Source organism: Arachis ipaensis, chromosome B10 (genome assembly GCF_000816755.2).
Source record: "Arachis ipaensis cultivar K30076 chromosome B10, Araip1.1, whole genome shotgun sequence".
In the NCBI taxonomy this organism is placed as follows: Eukaryota; Viridiplantae; Streptophyta; class Magnoliopsida; order Fabales; family Fabaceae; genus Arachis; species Arachis ipaensis.
In genome coordinates this window covers 129,324,671-129,332,567 of record NC_029794.2, presented here as the reverse complement: position 1 = coordinate 129,332,567, position 7,897 = coordinate 129,324,671, and the positions used below count along the sequence as shown (strand labels likewise).

At 32.0% G+C, this 7,897-nt stretch overlaps 1 long non-coding RNA gene across 1 annotated transcript; it reads left to right on the top strand.

Annotated features, from left to right (window-relative positions):
* On the top strand, window positions 3,810-4,841 carry LOC110268040. The gene is made up of 3 exons (XR_002356059.1): window positions 3,810-4,319; window positions 4,486-4,633; window positions 4,751-4,841. It is a non-coding gene; the product is annotated as an uncharacterized LOC110268040 (long non-coding RNA).

The following is a 7,897-nucleotide window of genomic DNA, read 5'->3' as shown; positions in this document are numbered from 1 at the left end:
TATAATATATGTATATTAATAAATTTATATATATATATATATATATATATATATATATAATTTTACATATATCTTAATGTTCTTAATTGTTTAAAATTTTATAGTCATTTTTTATATATATAATTTTGATGTAGGATATAAATAAAAAATTTATAATTGATAGATAGACAATATATTAAATTTATTTTTTTTAAATATTTTTAATATATATAAGTTATAATTTATTGATATAGAATTATAGATTATGTTCCTATTATTTGAGCCAGCTCGTGAGCTCGAGCCAACTCGTAAACTTTCGTTGAGTCGAGCTTGAGCTTACGAAATAGACTCGATTATTAATGAGTCGAGTCGTAAGTCAAGCTTAATTTTTGTGAGTCGAGCTTGAACTTGGTCTAACTCAACTCAACTTGACTCACTTCCAACCCTAGTTATACTTGATTTCTTGGACACGCTTCCAATTATTAAAAAAAAGGAGTACAATGGAAATCCAATCTTTCTAATGTACGGTTCTCATCTTCACCATATAATAGACATCTTCTAACAAAGATCTTGCAGCATCATGTTCAACTTTCTCCACTATAGTCAATTCCTTCGATAACACTTACCCAATAGAATAGCAACTTTTTTTTGTTGTCTCCTAACAAATGATCAACAATTCCTTCAACATGTTTACTAGAAAACATAAAACCCAAAGTGATTGTTGAAATGTAATAATAATAATAATAAATTAATAATACTTCTTTTGAAACAAAATTGAAGAATACTACAAATAAATTAAAAAAAAGTCATATTTATTTGTTGAAAAGGTAGTTGAAGAGTACTCTTTTCCTGAAGACCAAATACCGACTTCAAAATTCTGAAAGCAGAAATTGAGAAACTCATGATAAAAGGGTCTCTTGAATACTGAAAATGAAATGTAACACAATCTCATAAGCAATGGATCAATGATTCTAGAATTGGTAGAATATGTAATAACATAACCTTTATAGGTTCACTCGTCTCTCAACTATTGCATCTGCTTTTTCATCACTTAGGGGAGGCAAAACAGAATCTATATATAAGGACTCCATTTAAGTCAAGAACCACAACTTTTTTCTCCAAACATTCAACTTTAACACTTTCCTTTCGAATATCAAAAACTGGATCGTTATTGCTTTCCACTGCATAGAAATAATTCAAAAGGTTGCAATTAATAATAATAAAAAAAGAAATACAGCAACTAGGCATATTTTTCGTGTGATATTCCGGATACAACAACAATGCAGTCTAGGTTTAAAAAGAAAAACTAGGAAAACCAAACAAGATCAAGAAGGCAAGAAGCTACAGGTTAACTGTTTATGATGATTTGATAATGATAAAAATTTATAAAGACTTGATATTGTTAAAGAAGCATACTATTGGAATGCTAGAGAAGTGGGGAATCAAAACGAAACAAATAAGTTTATGCGCAAGGAAAAATTACTTTGCATTTGTTGTTTTGAAAATGATATAAGGAGGGTTGTCACGGTTTCTACATAGATATCATATCAGGAGACACGTTTTCTAATTAACAAAGACAAGATTAATTAATGGAAAGTCTTGGGGAAGGTCTTTGTATTTTAATATTTAATAACAATTTAAAAATTGAAAAGATGAAGAGAGAGTGAAGTTGTTGCAGAAAAATGGCACCAGACAATAAAAATGCTATTTGTATATTAATATTAACTACTAAAATTAGTCATCATATATGTTTGTGTATAAATACATGTATTGTATAGCTTATTTTTAATATGTATTTTATACTAGTAACTAATTTTGGTGGATGATTTTAGTATACACGTAGCATAGTCTATATACAATAGTCGACAGACAAGTTTGGTTTCGCCGAGATTACGAGCTATAGTTTCACAAGTTCAATTTGGAAAGGGTTGGTTCCACTGAAAATTGAGTTTTTTAGATGGTTTGTTCTAGTCGATAGGGTGAATACTAAAGAGAGGTGTAGTAGATTAGGCGTTATTTATCAGAATGATAATATATGTGTCTTGTGTAAAAAGGAGATGAAATTTGTTCATCATTTGTTTCTTTTATGTGAATTTACGTGGCAAGTGTGGTGCGCTTAGTTGAAATGTTTTCATAAAGCTTGGGCTGTCCCAAGAACTATTAAAGGTCTATTTGAGAGTTGGACTGACATGCGTAATAAAAAAGAGGAGCAGAAGATGCGGCTGGTTGGGTTCTTTGCAGTGATTTGGAACATTTGGGTGGAACGCAATGACAGAATTTTCAACAAACATTTAATTTTCTTACAACATTGCCACAATTTCATTTTATACCTTTATTTGATTGAATACCTAAATGTCTTTTAAGATTTTCGAAAAATTGTTTTGGCCTTAACCCAATTGACTTTCCCTTTTCAAACCTCACTTATTTTGTCTTTAACTTGCAAATTATTTTGACAAGAAGGCAATTTGATTTCCTTCCGAATTTTATGTCTACTTTTGGTTAAGTGGTGCACCTAACTATTTTTCTCAAATATTTGAGAGAATATTTTTGTTCTTAGCCAAATCGGTGTTCATTTTCTTTTAAAACTCTACATAATCTATTTCAACATGGAATTGTATTAGCGTAATGCCACAAATATACTTTATTATTTCTTTTACAAAGTGTTTGATGCGCACTTTTCCTTTGAAAACATGAAATAATTTTTTAAATGTTTTTCATTCTCTATGAGCAATTCATTTGAAAGTATTCTTAATTCTACTTGAAACTTATGAGCTTTGTCTTTGGTCCTAAACATTCTTTTTCTGGAAACCTCATATTCCTTGACTTAACTTAATTTTGTTTCAAACTACTGCACTATTTTTTCTTTTGTTATTCCTATCGGGTTTTGTTGATTCGGAAATCATTCTTGAGATTACCAAACTAATTTTCTGTTTGACACTCTTCGTTTCTTATGCATTTTTGATTACTTGTGATTTCAACAATCCTTTCAAGCCCTGGCGAATTTTGTCGCTTGTCTTTTTCGAAGGTCTTGTATTCTTTTGAATAAACTCGAGGATTGCCTTAGAATCATATATGACTTTTAGGAATAGCAAATGAAACTTTAAAAATGATGTTCGTAAACGTGAAAGATGGATTGGTAAATGTGCAATGTTATGAGGAGTATAGCAGTTTGTTCCTCGTAAAAGTTTGTGGATGTTAGGATTGTGATGGGTTATGGAATTATGAAGTGATTGATGGAGTTGGGGAGTTGAAGTTCTGAAATGAGTAAGAGATCTGTGAGTGAGCGTTATATCCGTTGTTTTATACCAACCTGCTTTGTAGCCCTTTTGCCACACTAGCTACCATTTTGTTTTGTGAACGCCTATCTTAATTTGCACCCTATTTTGTTCCTTTGAGCTTTTGTAAAGTTTTGAACATTTATATATGCATACTAAGATTTCATACTTTTCTATAAGGTGTTTAAAAAATAGAGTGCAAAGACTATGTATTACCTTATATATTACTTTAATTTTCGAGAACGAAAATTTTTATAAGGTGGGTAGGATGTAAGATTCATAATTTTCGAAAAAATATTATTATGAGTTAATTTCAATTTAATTATTCATAAGGAGTTTATTTTCAGAAATTATTTTATTAAAATAATTAAATCAAGTTTTGATAATTAAATAATATTTTTAAAGTAATTTTGAGGGATTAAACAGATTTCAAAATTGATACAATATAACCTAATTTGATTTAGAATTTGCTAAACTCTAATTTTGTCCTAATTTCAAATTGCCCCAAATCAAACCCTAATCCTAAAAATTAAACACAAAACCCTAACCCTAACTTTCCCATCTCCTTCAGCCGCGATACCCCTTTCGCTTTTCTTTCAAAATCAAACTCACCAACACAACACATAGCAATAGCAAAAATTAACAGAAAGAAAGGAAAGAGAGGAGAGTGTGCGAATCAGAAGAGAGGAGAAGGGGGAGAGTGCGCCGGCGAGTCACTGCCGCTCGTCGCGCCGCCGTCATCGCCGATGATGGAGGAACAAAGAAAGTGTGTCGTTGAGTAAGGGGAGCTCGTGCGAGTGAGGAGCGTCGCCACTGCTGTCACACCGTACGCCGCCAGCTTCGTTGCACCTCGTCATCACCATCGCCGTCGGACCGCCGTGGAGTCGTTGCCGTCGCACCGGCGCTGCGAGATGCTATCGAGCCACAAGCAGGACCCAATGCGAAGAGAGAGAGACAAAACAACACAAGGAGAGAGAGAAGGCGTTGCAGGGTGGTTTCTGTCGCCGCTGCTCTCGCTGCCATCGCCGTGTGTGGAGCTCGCCGCTGCCGGAGTCACGAGCTGAGGTGGGAAAGGAGGCCATCTCCCCTGTGTTGTTGCTGTCATTGTGTTGCTACTGCTATGCTTCGTTTTCTTTTTCCTTAATTGCTGTAAGTTATTTTTGTTTCTGAACCTCCACTGCTACTGTCCTGCTATCCGTTAATCGAGAACTTTAAAGCGTTGATGTTTTAGGATTAAGCCGCTGCAGCTGTGGGATGTGATGGTTAATGCTCTTTAAGAATCGTTGCTGCTGGGGTGATTGGAATTGCTACTGCTAGTTCTAACGTTACTACCGTTGTTGTTGACTTGTCCCAATTCAAGTTCAGTGTCACTGCCCTAGGTCTAGCTTTTCTCCTGACTCTGTTTCACTTTTATACTCTGAACTACCTTGATCTCATTTATCTGTTTGTTATGGTTTTAATTCCATTTTAGTTTCGGTATTGCCTTGAATTTTCAGAGTTGTTTCTGCGTTTGATTCCATCAAATTCAATGTTGCTGCGAGTGTAATCGGAGTTGGTGATGCTGCCATCGTCTCGGTTGTGTTGGAATCACCACTGTTGTTGTGAGTTTAGGCTAAGCGGGACTGTTGCGTTAAATTATGCGATTGCGACATCGAGATAGGGGCATTTTCATTAAACTCATTTTTATCCTTAAGAATTGTTATAAATTGATATTTAAACAAATAAATATTTTTGGTGATTATGGAGTCTTATGAATTGAACTGAGTTGCCTTGAATGAATATGATTGCTTACTTGACTGTGACTATTTCTGAATATTGAGTTGGTATTGAGATAGTGAATGAAAGATTAATTTGAAAATCTGATTCGAATGTTTATCAAGTATAATTTAAGAATTGCAAAATGATTTGATGTTAGAATTAGTTTGAATTCGGAAAACGATTTGAGATTTGTGAATGACTTGGGTTTGAAAATGAATTGGAAAGAGTTTGAAAAAAAAATTAGTTGACTTTGTTGGAAATGAATTGAAATCTGGAAAAGATTATAATATTGGAAGTGAGCTTGATTTGTTGAAAAATGAATTTAAATTGAAAATGGTTTGAGATATTGAAATTGATCTGATTTTGAAATTGAGTTGAAAGGAGTTTGAGAAATGGTTATTGGAAGTGATTTGAATGATTAACAGGCGCTTGGTTTGGTTTGGTTGGGACCCGAAAAGAGTGGCAGAATCCGAGTTTAAGAGGAGATGCTGCCGCAATTTTACAAAATTAGAAGTCTCGTTTGAAGTAGTCATTTTAAAAGGTTTAGTTTTAAACATTATATGGTTTAAGATTAATTTATTTATCAAAGGAAAAATTATGTTTTGGATTGAGATTGTTAGTGAACGGAGTGGAAAGAAGGATGATGATAATTTTCTTTGAAATATGATCTTGAATGAATTTGGAAATGAGATATGAATTGATGAATGATGATGATGTTGAGAATGACTTAGACATTGATAAATGTTGAGTGGATTATTCATATGGCTTATGAATTTGAATTATCTGAGACACGAGTTTTCCTGGGTAGACGCAGTGGCTTGCCACCACTTGCTCCAGGTTGAAACTCGATACTCTGTTGACCTTACGACGTAAGGATGACCGGGCACTTATAAATTCCCGGGAATGGTACCCTATTGAGCGATTTGATATATATATATATATATATATATATATATATTATGAGAAAAAGTTATGCATAGACTCATGGGGATGCGCGTCGGGGGACAGTCTAAGATTTTCGGACTTGTCGAGTTGGCTGGATAACCGACAGATGAGCTCATTAGCCATAGGACAGGCATGCATCATCTGCATTTGTATGCTTTGCTTTGGTTTGAACTTGTTTTGGTTTGCCTAATTATTAAACTGTTCTTAACTGCTACCTGAACTATTTGCTGTAACTGCTACCTAAACCTGTGCTTTCCTTGGCTGCCTGTGTTTGTCCTGGTGTGCTACATTTGAGAATAAACTTTGGTGCTGAATTGATGATTGTGTTGATTGATAGCGTGGTTGGTTTCTGATTGAGATTTTCTTATAAGAAAAGAAAGGTTTTGGATTTCTGAAAGATTAAACATTGTTTCTTTGCAAAGGTTTTGAACGATTAGCTATTGGTTTTTAAAAGGATTCATAAGGCAATGATAATCACTAAACTTGAAAACAGTTTTCTTATTAAATATCTTCTTATGACAATTCTGAAACTCCGTGGTGAGACCGTGTGGTTAGGTTCTCACCCCCTACAGCTTTACCTTTTTAGGAATCGGATGAAAAAGCATAATGAAGAGTTATACCGCGTTATTGTATTAATTAGATACTTTTTTTCTTCCCTCATCTTTGTTATTACAATTTTGTAAGAGGGATAGGAGTTGTATGTTTTATATGTATATAACATTATAAGCTATTATGTAAGAAGTCTTGTATATAAATTTTTTCCTGTTTGTTTTTTTAAGATAAAGTATTTATTTCCGAATTTCAATGAAGTCAGCGATACGATGTCGAGTCAAAGGCTCCTATTTTAATATTAAGTATATGAAGTTAGTCGTAATACTTCTTGCTATCAGAGTGGCGCAATCAGAAGCGTGACATTCTGGTAGTGAGAGTGTTACATAAAATTATAAAAAAATTAATTTATTTAGAATGAAAGTGTAAAATTATAAAAAAAAATTATACGTAATATGATTAAGTAATGAAAGTGTAAAATTTATTTATTTATCAAAAAATTACATTACTTTAAGAGTAAAATTATAAAAAAATTAATTTATTTAGAATGAAGGTAATGTGATTAACTGTAATTTACTTAGATGTGATTAAAAAATAATTGAATACTATGTACAGTAAAGAATTGATATTATTAAAGGATAAAATTAAAATTTATTTCTATGTATCGTTTTTGTCCCCAATGTTTTCGTCCTATTTAAGTCCCTAACGTTTTAAAATTGTCTCAATTTTATCCTGTCGTCAATTCTGTTAACGAATCCCTAACGGTAGGACAACATTGAGTCAATTTTGAAACATTAGGGACTTAAATAGGACGATTGAAACGTTAGGAACAACTTTAAAACTTACCCCAAACTTTAAAAACAAAAACAATACTTTACTCTATTAAAATTTATTATATAAAACACAAAAATTTTACCACAATAGATAAACACAAAATATTAGTTTATCTCCACGTTATATTATAAGATAATTTATTGTTTAAAATTTAAAAGTATACCATTCAAATTAAAAATAATTTTATTTAAGACAATTTGTGTCAAAATTCAAAATTTTCTTGCATTTAACTTAAAAATTTTGCACAATTAAAACTTCTCTTCCTCTTCTTCATTATTGTCATCATTTTTTTTCTTTATCTTCTTTTTATTTCACATTTTCATAATTTTTTTGTTTTTATTGTCTTCAAACAAAAAATGCTGCAAATAAGATATAGGAGGAGAAAAAATATAAAAAAAGCAGCAAAAACATCCGCCATAGGAGAACAACAAGAAATAAAAAAGAAACACACAGAAAAAAAAGTGCATAATTCACAAATATGTTATGTGAGTGATTTTTTGTTGAATTTAGGTTAACTAGATTGGACTTATATAGTTAACAAAAATATTTGAGTATAA